The sequence below is a fragment of the Octopus sinensis genome, unplaced genomic scaffold (assembly GCF_006345805.1).
Source record: "Octopus sinensis unplaced genomic scaffold, ASM634580v1 Contig15794, whole genome shotgun sequence".
Lineage (NCBI taxonomy): Eukaryota > Metazoa > Mollusca > Cephalopoda > Octopoda > Octopodidae > Octopus > Octopus sinensis.
In genome coordinates, this window is record NW_021833918.1 from 37,461 (window position 1) to 53,106 (window position 15,646).

At 37.1% G+C, this 15,646-nt stretch overlaps 1 protein-coding gene and 1 long non-coding RNA gene across 3 annotated transcripts in view; both read left to right on the plus strand.

Moving 5' to 3' along the window:
- LOC115230564 (ceramide synthase 5) overlaps positions 1 to 10,665 on the plus strand; it is a 43,702-nt gene extending 33,037 nt beyond the window's left edge. The window contains exon 10 of one of the 2 annotated variants that reach the window (XM_036499700.1): positions 10,390 to 10,665. The gene's annotated coding sequence lies outside the window, so the exon portion shown is untranslated. Of the gene's footprint in view, positions 1 to 9,989; positions 10,026 to 10,389 lie in introns of those variants that run through there. The other variant, XM_036499701.1, reaches the window with a different exon arrangement.
- An 864-nt stretch (positions 10,666 to 11,529) lies between these two features.
- Positions 11,530 to 12,819, plus strand: LOC118761623. The gene is made up of 3 exons (XR_004997518.1): positions 11,530 to 11,795; positions 12,203 to 12,686; positions 12,722 to 12,819. It is a non-coding gene; the product is annotated as an uncharacterized LOC118761623 (long non-coding RNA).
- Positions 12,820 to 15,646: the final 2,827 nt, after the last annotated feature.

A 15,646-nucleotide genomic window follows, 5' to 3' on the forward strand; every position in this document is an offset into this window, starting at 1 on the left:
AATGTAGAATGGGTTATTATTATTATTATTATTATTATTATTATTATTCAGGTGGCGAGCTAGCAGAACATGCTGAGTAAATTGCTTAACAATATTTTTTTTCCATCTTTATGTCCTGAGTTCAAATTCTGCTGAGGTCGACTTAGCCTTTTTACCTTTCAGGGTCAATAAAATAAGTACCAGTTGTGCTCTGGGGTCAATGCAATCGACATACCCCTCCTCAGAAATTTCAAGTCTTGTGCCCATAGTAAAAAGGATTATTATTATTATTATTATTATTATTATTATTATTAGTATTATTATTATTATTAGTATTATTATTATTAGTATTATTATTATAGTATTTAAAGCAGTGAGCTGGCTGAGTCGTTAGCACACCAAGCAAAACGCTTGGAGGTATCTCTTCTGGCTTTACATTCTGAGTTCAAATCCCGCCAAGGTCACCTTTACCTTTTCATCCTTTTGAGATTGATAAAATAAGTACCAGTCACGTATTGGTGTCGATGTAATCAACTGAATTCTCCTTCCCCCCCTAAATCCGCCGGCCTTGTACCAACATTCAAAGCCTTTTATTATTATTATTATTATTATTGTCATTGAAGGCAGCAAGCTGGCAGAATTGTTAGCAAGCCAGACAAAATGTTCATTGACATTTTGTCCATCTATGTTCTGAGTTCAAATCCTGCTGAGGTCAGTTTTGCTTTTCATCCTTAGGGGCTCAGTGAAATAAGCACCAGCTGAGCCCTGGGGGTCAGTGTAATCGATTGCACCGGCCCCCATTCCCCATTGCTAGGATTATTATTATTTTTATTAGGGGTGGTGGGCAGGGGGGGATCAACAGAATAATTAGAATTATTGAAAAATGTCTTGTGGTATTTATATGTTTCGGGTCTTTATGCCCTGAGTTCAAATCCTGCTGAGGTTAACTTTGCCTTTCATCCTCCAGAGTAGGTAAAATAAAGTAGCAGTCATGTACTGGGGTCCATGTACCAATTGATTGAGCCCTGCCCCTCAAAATTGATGGCCTTGTACCAAAATGCTTAGCAGCATTCCATCTGTCTGCGTTTTGAGTTCAGATGCCACCGAGATAGACTTTGCCTTTCATCCTTTGTGGGATGAAAGGCAACCCGAAATTGCTGGCCTTGTGCCAAAATTTGAAACCATCATCATCATTGTTATTATTATTATTATTATTATTATTATTATTATTATTATATGAAGGCGGAGCATGCTGGACGAAATGCCTAGTGGTGTTTCATCCGCCTTCAGGTTCTGAGTTCAAATTCTGCTGAGGCTGACTTTGCCTTTCATCCTTTCAGGGTCGATAAATTAAGTACCAGTGACACACTGGGGTCAAAGTAATCGACTCATCACCACCTCCCACCAAGCTGCCCTTGTGGCAAAAATTTGAAATAATAGATATTATTATTATTATTATTATTATTATTATATGAAGGTGGCGAGGTGGCTGAATTGTTAGCACACTGGGTGAAACGCTTAGCAGTATCTTGTCTGCTGCAGTGTTCTGAGTTCAAATTCCACCAAGGTCAACTTTACCGTTCATCCTTTTGGCAGTGGGGTTGATATATTAAGTACCAGTTGAGTACTGGGGTCGACGCTATCAACTATCCCCCTCCCCCAAATTTCAGACCTTATACCTGTAGTAGAAAGGATTATCATTATTATTATTATTATTATTATTGTTATTATTATTAAGATGGTGAGCTGGCAGAATTCTTAGCATGTCAGGAAAAAAATGCTTAGCCTCATTTTGTTTTTCTTTTACATCATTCTGAGTTCAAATTCTGCTGAGGTCGACTTTGGCTTTCATCCTTCTAGGGGGGTCTATAAAATAGGTCCCTGTGAAGTACTAGGATTGATGTAAATGACTTGCCCCCTCCCCTCAAAACTGCTGACTCTGTCCTAAAATTTGAAACTATTATTATTATTATTATTATTATTATTATTACGGCAGCCAATTGGTAGAATCGTTAGCATGCCAGATGAAATTCTTTGTGGTATTTGGTCCATTGATATTCTGTCAGGGTTGACTTTGCCCCCAAATTTCAGGCCTTGCGCCTATAGTAGAAAGGATTATTATTATTATTATTATTATGGCAGAATCATGTAAGCAGCAGAAATAAAAAAAAAAGTTTAAAAAAACCCATGCAATTTTTAGTTACTTTTTTTTTATAGATTCTGGGTTTCAAATCTTAGCAGAGGTCGACGTCATCATCCATTTCTGGGGTTGCTAAAATGAAATGCCGCCAATCAAGAACTGGACTTGATAAAATTGACTACATTCACTCCTACCCCTCTCGCCCCCCTTGGGGTAGAGCAAGGGGTGGGGTGTGTCCTATATTTGAATTCATCATCATCATTATCATCATCATCATCATCATCATCAACATCATCATCATTATTATTATTAATAATTAATTATAATTCTTATTGATGTGGTGATTGTTGTGGTCACGTTGATGTGTGTTTTAAGTAAAAGAACCAAGTGCGTTTAAACTGCTTTCAATCTGGGATTGGACCTGCTTCATATATTTTGATATGTCTTTGTATAATGGATCTTGGAAAAAAAAAAAAAAAAGAGAAAAAAAAAGAAAGGCATGAACCTCACAACTTTCTATTCCTACCCTCCTCTCCCCCCAAACCCTTTACAAAAAACAAAAACAGTACAAAACAACAGTATCTACAGACCTCTTGCCTCTTGTTATTACTAATATTATTGTCTTCATTATTACTACTATTATTATTATTAATATTATTATTAAAATAAAAAAAGTAAAGACTAAGAGAAATAATGAATAAATAAATGAAAATGTATTATTATTATTTTTATTTTTATTTTTATTATTTTTATTATTATTTTATTATTCTTAATTCATCATCATCATCGTTTAGCGTCCGCTTTCCATGCTAGCATGGGTTGGACGGTTCAACTGGGGTCTGGGAAGCCAGGAGGTTGCACCAGGCTCCAGTCTGATCTGGTAGTGTTTCTACAGCTGGATGCCCTTCCTAATGCCAATCACTCCGTGAGTGTAGTGGGTGCTTTTTACGGGCCACCACCGGCACGGGCCAGACGAGGCTGGCAACGGCCACGATCGGATGGTGCTTTTTACGTGCCACCTGCACAGGTGCCAGATGAGGCTGGCAAACGGCCATGATCGGATGGTGCTTTTTACGTGCCAGATGAGGCTGGCAAACGGCCACGATCGGATGGTGCTTTTTTTACGTGCCACTGGCACGGAGGCCAGTCGGGGTGGTGCTGGCAACGGCCACGTTTGGATGGTTCTCTTACGTGCCACCGGCACTGGTATCACAGCTACAATTTCCATTGATGTTGATCGATTTCAATTTTGATTTTTGATTTTAATATAATTTATTTATTACCCTGGTTGTGGGTTGGTTCTTCAATGGTGATAATGGCGTGGCAGAAGTGTTAGAGCGTCGGAGAAAATGCCTTGCAGTATTTCTTCTGGTACCTTGTGTTCTGAGTTCAAATCCCACAGATGTCATCTTGGCTTTTTATCTTTTATCGGGGCTGATAAAATAAAGTACCAGTGAAATACTGGGGCTGATGTGGTTGACTGTCCTCTTCCTCCCAACGTTTTCATCTCGTGTGTCTGTAAGAAATTATTGCCATTAGGGGCTGGCAGAGACCCTTAGCATGTCTGAGAAAATGTTTAGGGGCAGTTCTTCTGGTTCTTTGTTTTGAGCTTGAAAACTGCCGAGGTAGACCCTGTCTTTCATCCTTTCAGAGTTGATGAAATAAATACCAGTTGAGTGCTGGGGTTGATGTAATCAACTTTCTCCACTCCATCAAAATTGCTGGCCTTGTGTCAAAATAAGAATGAACTAGCTGTTGGCCCCAGCGTTGCTCGTGTTTTCCGTGTTGAAGTTAAGCCCACCTCTGACCTTGTATTGAAATCTTCTACGTCCCCCGTGCCAACTATTGCCCATTAAGCTGTTATATCTGGTTTGGCAGGCTGTTGCTGAATGAATAGATGTGTGGCAGGCAGACGGAAAATGGTCAGAGCAGTTGGCGGAGTTTTGATGATGGAGCGGAGTTTTTGCAGCTGATGACGATGTGTTGAATGGTGCAGTGAAGGGAGGCTGAAGTAATAAACGAATATTCTATCGATTTTGTTGAAATTTTACAAGTGGAAAAAATGCAAAAGCTGCCAGAAAAATAACATCATTATGGGAATTTCCATTCAGACACCCGATTGAGCTCACAAAAATCGATGCCAACTGAGCCTTATCGAGTTTTCGAAAAATTCTGGCCTTAATTGGGCATGTGATCTACCTATGGGCCAAAAATCATTAAAATCGGTTGGACGGTGTGGGAGGAGTTAGAGTAACCCCAGACACACAGACAGACACCATTACACATTGATGTATATAGATATATTGACAGAAATGTCTCTTACTGGCAGAAGGTGGGTGAGATTTGAACCCTTACTGCACAGCCCCAAAAGAGACACCACATGGCATTCTGTATCTGTTTGATGCTCTACCAATTCTGTCAGTCTTGTGTAGGTAATTTAATTATCAACTTTGAAAGGATGGGAAAAAGAAAAAAAAGATGGTGGAATCATTAAGGCGCCAGACAAAATACTTAGCAGCAGATCTTTCAGCCCTTTATGCTCTGAATTCAAATTCTACTAAGGTAGATTCTTCTTTTCATCCCTTCAGAGTCAATAAGTAACCCCATTGTGGTTGATAAAATTAATCCCCAACCCCTAAAACTACTGGCCTTGTTCCAAAATTAGAAAGAACTCCTCTTTTTATTATTATTATTATTATTATTGTTAGGGTTTTTTTATTTTTTTCATGCGCCCTTTTCAAGCCTAGCCAGGCTCATCGGCTCGGTTTCCTAGTTTCTATGGTGTATGTGTGTGTCCTCCTCCCACCCAGCTGGATGGATGCCAGTCCATCGCAGCGTTACTCAAGAAACAGGAAGAGAGAGTGAGAGAAAGTTGGGGCGAAAGAGTACAGCAGGGGTCGCTACCACCCCCTGCTGGAGCCTCGTGGGGCTTTTAGGTGTTTTCACTCAATAAACACACACAACGCCCGGTCTGGGAATCGAAACCCAATCCTACGACTGCGAGAAGTGTTTGGTTGATTCCAGCAACCCCAGGACTTTTTGTTTATGTTGATCAATTCACGGATGGTGGATGAAAGGCAAAGTTGATCCTAGATTCGAACCCAGAATCTAATGAGTTAAAATAAATCCACAAAGCACTTTTTTTTCCCCTTTCTGATGCTTCAACAATTCTGTCACAGAAATTGTGGAAATACAAACATTTTAAGTTTTTCCGTTTTTTATCTTAATTCATAACCGAAAGATGATGGCATTTGGTTAGACCCCACTATCATGTGATCAAACCTGATAACACTCGGAGTGGTGTGGTGGTAGTGGTGGTCACGGAAGGATTGTCAGCTGTAACGCATGTTACATATACATTAATGGTTGAGCCTGTTTAAGGAACTTTTTACTGTAATTCTTCAGAACACTCATGGAGAGTCTATTTCTGCACCAGAGACTGGTTTCATGCCGGTCAATCTTTATCCACAGACCAAGGGATCATCTAAACAAGAAAATACCATAAACTGCATAAGTATATAATTTAATTAATACACACACACATATACATACATACATACATACATATATATATATATATTAAAAAAATACAAAGTGGGTCAAGAACGCAAAACATCAAGATAGACATATATATATATATAAAAAAATTCTTATATAATATATATATATATAAATTTTTTTGCATAATGGGATAAAAAATCAAGGCTGTGTAGATTTTAGAACATTTATAGATAGAAGGTCTTACAGCTGTTTCCAGGATATTTATTATATGCCTTCATCGGAGACGGTGTGAGAGGATGGTTAAGTAATCGTTAATTTAGATAAGATATAAAATAGAGAGTGAGGTGGAGGAAATAAAAGAAAATAGATGTGAGATATGTAGGGATATTGTACTTGTAGATCCATTTTTTTAGGCAGAATGGTATATATGTAAGATTCCAATACCTTATGAGTAAAATCCAATAGTATTTAAAATTGGTCATTCCAAGTACAGAGTTTATACACAGTATATATATATATATATATACAAGGTGGCCCAAAAGTAGGTTTAGAGTTATCACATAGGCGCTTGAAATTTCTTTTAAGACATTTTATTACATTTAAATTTCTGTCTTACAAACTGAAAAAGGAGTTTGACAAAATTAATTAAATTAGCAAAGAATAATGGTTTCATATTTTTGTTTTTATATTTAAGATCTAAACTGTTGATATATGAATGGGAAAGAGAGAGTTGAATAACTGTAAACCTACTTTTGGGCCACCCTGTATATATGTGTATATATATGTGTGTATGTGTATATATATATAACTATTTCTTTACTACCCACAAGGGGCTAAACACAGAGGGGACAAACAAGGACAGACAAACGGATTAAATCGATTACATCGACCCCAGTGCGTAACTGGTACTTAATTTATCGACCCTGAAAAGATATGATACATATGTATTAAATGTACATTACATAATTATATACACACACATAAATCTATATGATATATAGTATTATATATATATTACATACACATATATATACATGCACACACACCCATATTCCATACATTCACACACATATATGCACACCACACACACACACACACACACACACACACACACACACACACACACACACACACACACACACACACACACACACACACACACACACACACACACACACACACACACACACACACACACACATATATGGTACATATGTATTACATGTATATTACACACACATGTTATACATTGCAAAAACACCTTGCAGTCTGTGAGTCAACAAAATAAGAATTTGATGAAATTCTTCTTCCGATCTAATCTGTCTCTAAGCGTTTGTCATGTGTATGAGATGATTTTCCTCAGGACGATCCCTGCAGTTTATGGCATTTACTCAGCAAACCTAGGTTGAGTTGGATGCACAAATTAATATTCTTTACAAAGACCGTTTCCATTGCTAATAACTGAAAGTCTGTTCTTTGTGCAAGGCCCGGTACCAAATGATCCATGCTCCTCTACTGGTTTGTAGTTTGGTGGTCAAAGACTCCTGATTTAGAGAACACACACACACAGGTTTGAATTTATAAATGAGGAGCGAGTATGTAATTATTTATTGTAGTAACGAGATTGCGCTCCGTTGCTCTTCCGATTTTTGTAATTCATCACTGGTTCCAGAGTGAAGGCTGTTTTTACTAAAGAGTATGTAGCACAGTGCCTAATGGCATAACTTTTGTGGAAACTCAGAGTAGTAACAAAATAATCTCTGGACAGCAACAACAAAAACAATGTAAAACCGTTCGCAGTAAAAAAAAGCACAGTATAATTCGGATAAAAACCTTGTAACATGCATCTAAGATCTCTTACGTTTTTATGTGGTTACCACATGTTATCTTGTAGTAGGATATATTCCAGGGATGGATACACATGTGGGACTCCTCTTTGCGTAAGATTAATACAAGGGATGGAGGATATCAGACTTTAATAGTAAACTACAAACTAATTATAATTCTTAAATCTGACAGAAAAAAGTAGGTAAGTTCGTTAGTGTAACTGGTAGCACACTCAGTCACATGAACAGAGGTGTGGGTTTGTATCCCACGCGTGCTGGAAAACCTACTTTTTTCTGTTGAGGGCTTATATACCCCATTATTAGACTATTTTTTTAAGTCACTGCGTGGTGATCGCTTATAAACTTTAAGCTTATAAAATACTATTAGTATTATTTACAGAATATATATTTATATATATATGTATATATATCTTTGCACTGTATATATGCATATGTATATATATATATATATGTATATCAAATGTGAGGATAAAATTCTTTTCGAAAAAAAAAAATATATATTTTCTCGAAAAAAATTTTATCAATGACCAGCATATTAAAAAATACCTTTAACGGTTAAATTTATAAACAATTCATGATTGAGGGCAAAGGAAAAAAAATTCTAATGCCAAATATGCCCAAAAATTGGACATATTGTCCATTAACCATATAATTTTTTCACAGTACGCACGCTACTCGAAAAAAGGCTGACAGAAATTTCTAAAAAATTATGTAAATATATATGTGTATATATATGTGTATATATACATATATATATGCACAGAGAAACATTTCAAAAGTAAATAGACCCCCACCTCTTCCCCATTATACCGGTTTATCTGTGAAGGCACTACTTGATACTTCCAACTTCTCAATGTATTATGCGCAGGGTATGTCTTCGAAATACCAGATTAAGGCATCAATTAACATTATTTTATTTCCAGAAATAAATCTTTCAAAAATAATGGCATCTATTAACTTTTGAGGTGTCTTCTGTGTATTTATTTATTTCGGTTGAGTCATTCTGTTGCTACTCTGAGTTATATACATACGTATGTGTATATATATAAATATATACATATATGTATATATATATATGTGTATATATATATATCTATATATATATATCTATATATATATATATATATATATATATACATGTGTTTATATACATATATACGCATGTATATATAGATATGTATATATATATATATGTGTATAATATATATATATATAATATATATATATATATATATACATGTGTTTATATACATATATACGCATGTATATATAGATATGTATATTATATATATATGTATATATATATATATATATATATATATATTATATATATACGTAGATGAATGAAAAAATGCATTGTAAATAAAGGGTAGATAAAAAAACGTCCGTATAAGACACAGAGGGTCCCTAATTCTTCATCAGTTGTCAACCAGAATGGTAATACTCAGTTTTGCACCTTTCATGATAAGACTGAGGGGCTTACCATCTTGGCGGTGCCTGCAAAAGACGCAGAGAGTCAGGCCTCAAGCAAACAAAATTATATATATAGTAATAATAATAATAATAATGATAATAATCCAGGGATGGAACTTGTGAATATTTTGATGCATCAGCTTAAATTCCATCCAAGGAATATTATTATTATTGTATTTATCCTAAGTTAAGTTAATTTTTTGGCTCAAAAAGCAAAAGCAGGGCCATGTAGGGGGGCATAGAGTTATGTACAGGGAGGGTGTTCATGCAATGAGTTCAGGCCACTGTGTGGTACCTTGGGTAAATGTCTCCTCTTATATAGCACCAAGCTGACCAAAGCTTTGTGAGGAGATTTGGAAGACGGAAACTAAAAGAAGCCTGTTTCATATATATATACACACACATACACATATAGTTGTGGGAAGATGGCTTGGGTTTGATATTATTTAGTTGAGGAGGCTGTTAAGTTAAGTAAATTTTTTGGCTTAAAAAGCAAAAAGCAAGGCCATGTAGGGGGACATGGAGTTGTGTACAGGGTGGGTGTTCATGCAAAGAGTTCAGGCCATTTCTGGTCAAGAGAGACTTTGAACCGGGCGGTCGTCAGCATCTTCACTATCTCATCCGGCAGCTTATTCCATGGATCTGCAACCCGGACAGAGAAAGATTATATTGGCACAGCTTAGTGCAACCCCCCAAAAATTGCTGTCAGGATGTAGCTGGCACAAGAAAATAGGAGCTTTTGTATACATATTCAAAGACATTCCTGTAAACAGACTCAAAGGATCTATCTATATATATATATATATATATATATATATATACAATACCATCTGAAAACCTTTGGGACATTAAGGACAGGCCCCAGAATTCTTCCCATCATCAGAAGTTACCCTTAATGAGGCCAAACTCAACTTTACATTTTTCAATCCTTATCATGTGCTCTTCATAACACACACACACAGGTGGAGTGCTTTTTGATTGACTTCGATGAATAGTTTAGAAATTTGGGGACAGATTTTTTTTACATTTTCCTTTTTTTTCTCCCTAAGGAGCAGGTCCTTATTTAAGGATTTTGTGGAGGTGAGCTTGGTGCAACCCCACAAAATTGCTGTTAGGTTGTAACTGGCACGAGAAAATAGGAGCATTTGTATACATACTCAAAGACATTTATGTAAACAGACTCAAAGGATCTATAGATATATACAGAATACCATCTGAAAACCTTTGGGACATTAAGGACAGGCCCAGAATTCTTCCCATCATCAGAAATTACCCTTAATGAGGCCAAACTCAACTTTACATTTTTCATTCCTCTTCATGTGCTCTTCATAACACACACACACACATGGGATGAATAGTTTAGAAATTTGGGGACAGATTTTTTTTTTTACATTTTTCTTTTTCTTTTTTTTTTTTTCCTTTTTTTTTTTCTTTTTTTTTTCCCCTAAGGAGCAGGTCCTTATTTAAGGATTTTGTGGAGGTGGGAGTTGAAGGTTGAAGTCCCTCACTCACTGCTACCGAATCTGAAGAACTTCCATTTATCTTCACGTTCAGCATTGGTAAACTCACATCGGAGAGTGTGGCTGTATTATTTCTACAGGATGTCATCAACTTCCGGAATATTCTAATTGAGATTTTCCTGCTAACTTTTCCGGAATTGCTTTTGGTTAATTAACTAATTAATTTGTCTTCTGTGGTCTTTTACTGTAAACAAATACTGCTTTTTCTTTTTCTTTTTGTTATGATTATTATTATTATTATTATTATTTTTTTTTTTTTTTCCATTTCACTTCCCAGATGTGTGTCCCAGTGAACGGGGTGGGATAAGGTAGAAGAGGAGGATGAAGATGTGGAGGCTTTCATTGGTGGCCCTTATACCTGTGTATTACATGTTTGCAGCTTTCTGTTAAGGGATTTGAAACTGTGTTTTCGAGTTTAAAAATATGTTTCTTTTTTTTACCGTTTACTTGTTTCAGTCATTAGGCTGCGACCATTCTGGGGCAGAAAATAATTTGTTATGTGTGTAATATATACATATGCGCAGGAGTGGCTGTGTGGTTAGTAGCTTGCTTACCAACCACATGGTTCCGGGTTCAGTCCCACTGCGTGACACCTTGGGCAAGTGTCTTCTACTATAGCCTCGGGCCGACCAAAGCATTGTGAGTGAATTTGGTAGACGGAAACTGAAAGAAGCCCGTCGTATATATGTATATATATATGCGTGTATATGTTTGTGTCTGTCTTTGTCCTCCCAACATCGCTTGACAACCAATGCTGGTTTGTTTATGTCCCCGTAACTTAGCGGTTCGGCAAAAGAGACCGATAGAATAAGTACTAGGCTTACAAAGAATAAGTCCTGGGGTCGATTTGCTCGACTAAATGCGGTGCTCCAGCATGGCTACAGTCAGTTGACTGAAACAGCTAAAAGAATAAAAGAAATAATCTACATATACGCACACACGCATATATATATATAATATGCATATGTATATTATATATGTATATAATATACATGTATATATTATATTTATGTATACAAATATTTATTTATATATGTTTATATATTATTTATATATTTATGTATATAAATATATATTTATATTTATATGTTTATATATATTTATATATCTATATATATTTATGTTTATATATATTTATATATATATGCATGTATATATTACACATATACTGTAACGCATGCATGTCTATATATTAGTGGTATATTGTAGCTTGTGGTTAGAACAAAAAATACAATTACGATGTTTGAGGGACTCTGTATATATATGGAGAATGAGGAGAGAGAGAGAGAGAAGAAGAGAGAGATAGTGAGCAATATGTGCTTTTGGAAAATCTTGGTTAGTAGGCATAGGAGTGGCTGTGTGGTAAGTAGCTTGCTTACCAACCACATGGTTCTGGGTTCTCTCCCACTGTGTGGCACCTTGGGCAAGTGTCTTCTACCATAGCCTCGGGCTGACCAAAGCCTTGTGAGTGGATTTTGGTAGACGGAAACTGAAAGAAGCCCGTCATATATATGTATATATATATGTTTGTGTGTCTGTGTTTGTCCCCTCAACATCGCTTGACAACCGATGCTGGTGTGTTTACGTCCCGGTAACTTAGCAGTTCGGCAAAAGAGACTGACAGAATAAGTACTAGACTTACAAAGAATAAGTCCTGGGGTCAATTTGCTCGACTAAAAGCAGTGCTCCAGCATGGCCACAGTCAAATGACTGAAACAAATTAAAAGAGTAAAGAGTAAAAGAGTAGTTTATTATTCAAAAATGCTTTGTCTGCAGCAATGAAATCTATGCAAGATGGCCACATACCACTGGCTGGTTAAGTCCTGCTGTAGCAATGGTATGGACTTAATGAGTTGGTTATCTCACACAAACTGCTGTTTTGAAGTTTAAGCTTGAAATCCTTACCTTTCTCTCTGTCCCTTTTTGTGATGTTAATCCCCGCTGCCCTCCCTTCCTTCCTTGCGGCTTCGTTAAGCCACTTAAACATGCGTGTCAACGACCGGACTTTTATCAGGTGTGTCGTTATCAGAAATTGAAATTCCAAAGGTGAAATATAATTGAAAACAAAAACACAAAAAAATAAAATAAGAAGCGAAAATAATTGTGATAAATAGCAATGGTAATCTTTATTGTCGTTGGATTATGGTCATGCTGGAGCACTGTCCTGAAAGATTTTTAGTTCAGTGACAGAATCTCCCAAATCCATTATCTGGTAGTATTATGTCTGTGTTAATTGGGATTCTTCATTCGTTAGTGTTGAGAGGGATTAGCTGGGCTGAGAAGACCTCCTGAGTTTGAAATACCAAAGGGGTAATAATGAGATGTGTGTGGGTGGGTGCAGGAGTGGCTGTGTGGTAAGTAGCTTACTAAGCAACCACATGGTTCCAGGTTCAGTCTGCTATAGCCAACAGGCCTACCAAAGCCTTGTGAGTGGATTTGGTAGACGGAAACTGAAAGAAGCCCATCGTATATGTATATATGTGTGTGTGTGTATGTTTGTGTGTCTGTGTTTGTCCCCCTAGCATTGCTTGACAACCGATGCTGGTGTGTTTATGTCCCCGTCACTTAGCGGTTTGGCAAAAGAGACCGATAAAAGAATAAGTCCCAGGGTCGATTTGCTTGACTAAAGGCAGTGCTCCAGCATGGCCGCAGTCAAATGACTGAAACAAGTAAAAGAGTAATATATATATATATATGTGTGTGTGTGTTATTTATCATTCAAAAACATTCATTTTTTGCTTAAAACAAAATAACAAAAAAATAAATATAATTTACAAAATATCTATAAAAAAAATGAAATTGTCAAAGGAAAGTTCTGCTCCTCTTCTGCCTCCTGGCTCCTCCCCGCCTCTGCTGGTGCCACACTATTTTGCATGTCATGTGTATATCCATCATGTTTGTATATGATTGACTTATTATTCGCAGAGCGACGCCTCGAATGAAGGAAAGACGATGAAAATAGATGAAGAAAAAAAAGAAGGAATTAAATAAACAATGATAAAAATAAAATGAAATAAATATAAATTAATTACAAAATGGAAAAAAAAGAATAATTTCATTTTCTTGTTTTAATTGAACAAAACTTTTTGTTTCTTTCCTATTTGAATTTTTTGATTTTAATTAAAAATTGACAAAGAAAACATTTGAGAGAGAAAACGAATAAAGGGAATTTTTGTGAAATAAAATTAAAAGAAAGGGAAACCCCAAAAGACTAATCAACCCCCTTCATGTGATTACAACTTGCCATATATACTAATCAAATTTCGGTTTTATTGTTTGAAATTCTTCTTCTTCTTCTTCTTCCACATCACCCTTTTCTTCCCCTCTTCCTCTCCTCTTCTTCCCTCCTCTCTTCTCTCCTCCTCCTCTTATTCGCCCATCACCCTTTTCTCCCCCTCTTCTTCTTCTTCTTCTCCCTCTTTTTCTTCTTCTTCTTCTTCTTCTTCTCCTTTCTCTTCTTCTTCTCCTTTCTCTTCTTCTTCTTCTCCTTTCTCTTCTTCTTCTTCTCCTTTCTCTTCTTCTTCTTCTTCTTCTTCTTCTTCTCCTCCTCCTCCTCCTCCTCCTCCTTCCTCCTCCTCCTCCTCCTCCTCCTCCTCCTCCTCCTCCTCCTCCTCCTCCTCCTCCTCCACCACCACCACTACTACTACTATGAAGGCAGTGAACTGGTAGAGCTGTTAGCACTCCTGGTAAAATGCTTAGCAGGCATTTCTTCCAGCTTAACGTTCTGGGTTCAAATTCCGCCAAGGTCCACTTTGGCTTCCGTCCTTTCAGGGCCGATAAAATAAGTACCAGTTGAATACTGGGGTCAATGTAATCAACTTATCCCCTCCCCTGAAATTGCTGTTCTTGTGCCAAAATTCATAACCATTGCTATTGTTATTATTATGACCAATTGAAAACCGGGGTTGATATAATCAACTAGACCCTTCCTGCAGGATTTCGGCCCTTTTGCCTGTAGCAGAAAGGATTATTATTATTATTATTATTGCAGTTGCAATAATAATAATTGTTATTTGCAATAATAATAATAATAATGATAATCGGTTGCAAGTTCGAATCCTGGACCGGGCTGCAGTGTTGTGTCCTTGAGCAAGATACTTTATTTCATGTTGCTCCATTTCACTCAGCTGTAGAAATGAGTTGCGAGGTCACTAGTGCCAAGTTGTATCGGCCCCTTTGCTGTTCCCTTGGATAACACTGGTGGTGTGGAGAGGGAAGGCCGGTATGCATGGGCGACTGCTGGTCTTCCATAAACAACCTTACCCGGACTTGTGCCTCAGAGGGTAACTTTCTAGGGGTAATTGGATGGTCATTTATGACTGAAGGGGATCTCTTCATTATTATGAAAGGCAGCAAGCTGGCTTTGCCCTTCACCCTTTTGGGGTCGATTAAATAAGTAACAATTGATTCCTTCGGCTGAAGTAATCATGTTACCCTTTTCTCCTAAATTGCTAGCTTCCTTGCAGTCCCTTCTAGAGAGGTATGACAAGGTTGCAACTAAGTCTGTACTGGCCAAAGTATAACTAAATTTAACCCCAGCAGGACAGGGGTGACTCAGGGTTTTAGCTAAACTATGAGTGATGGAAACTGCTTGGGGTCCAAGTAGCTTGTTAATATAATTACGTGACGCAATGGCTAGAAGAATATTGAGCTTTATTTGGTAACTAGTTGATCTAGTTCTGCTTTGGTTCTGCTTTCTGGTATCTGATTTGATTTGATTTGATTTTGATTTTCACTTGTCTCAACGGGTCTTCACAAGTGGAATTTTGTGTCCCAAGAAGGAAAGGTATGTATAAGTCGACTGGCTACATACCAGGTAGAGGCCACAGGTTATGGTCTCACTAGTCCTGCCGGGTCTTCTCACGCACAGCATACTTCCATAGGTCTTGGTCTCTAGTCTGGTGCGCAATGATGTCATCGAAAGGTAGGCCCCGAAATAGCATGCATTCTCTCCTGATGACCCCATACACTTGCTGGCTTCTGGAATGCTGAGCTCTCGACAGGTAGTATATACATGCGAAAGGTGTTTGCATAAAGGGACATAACTTTAATTCTAGTGGATTTATCTCCCTTGTTTTTTTCCTTTTTGTTTTTTACTCCATCGGCAGAAACTGCCAAGTAACTGTTATAAGTTTGATAAGTGCCACCAGGGCACGAAACTCTCGCCACTTCGAACTTTGCTGATT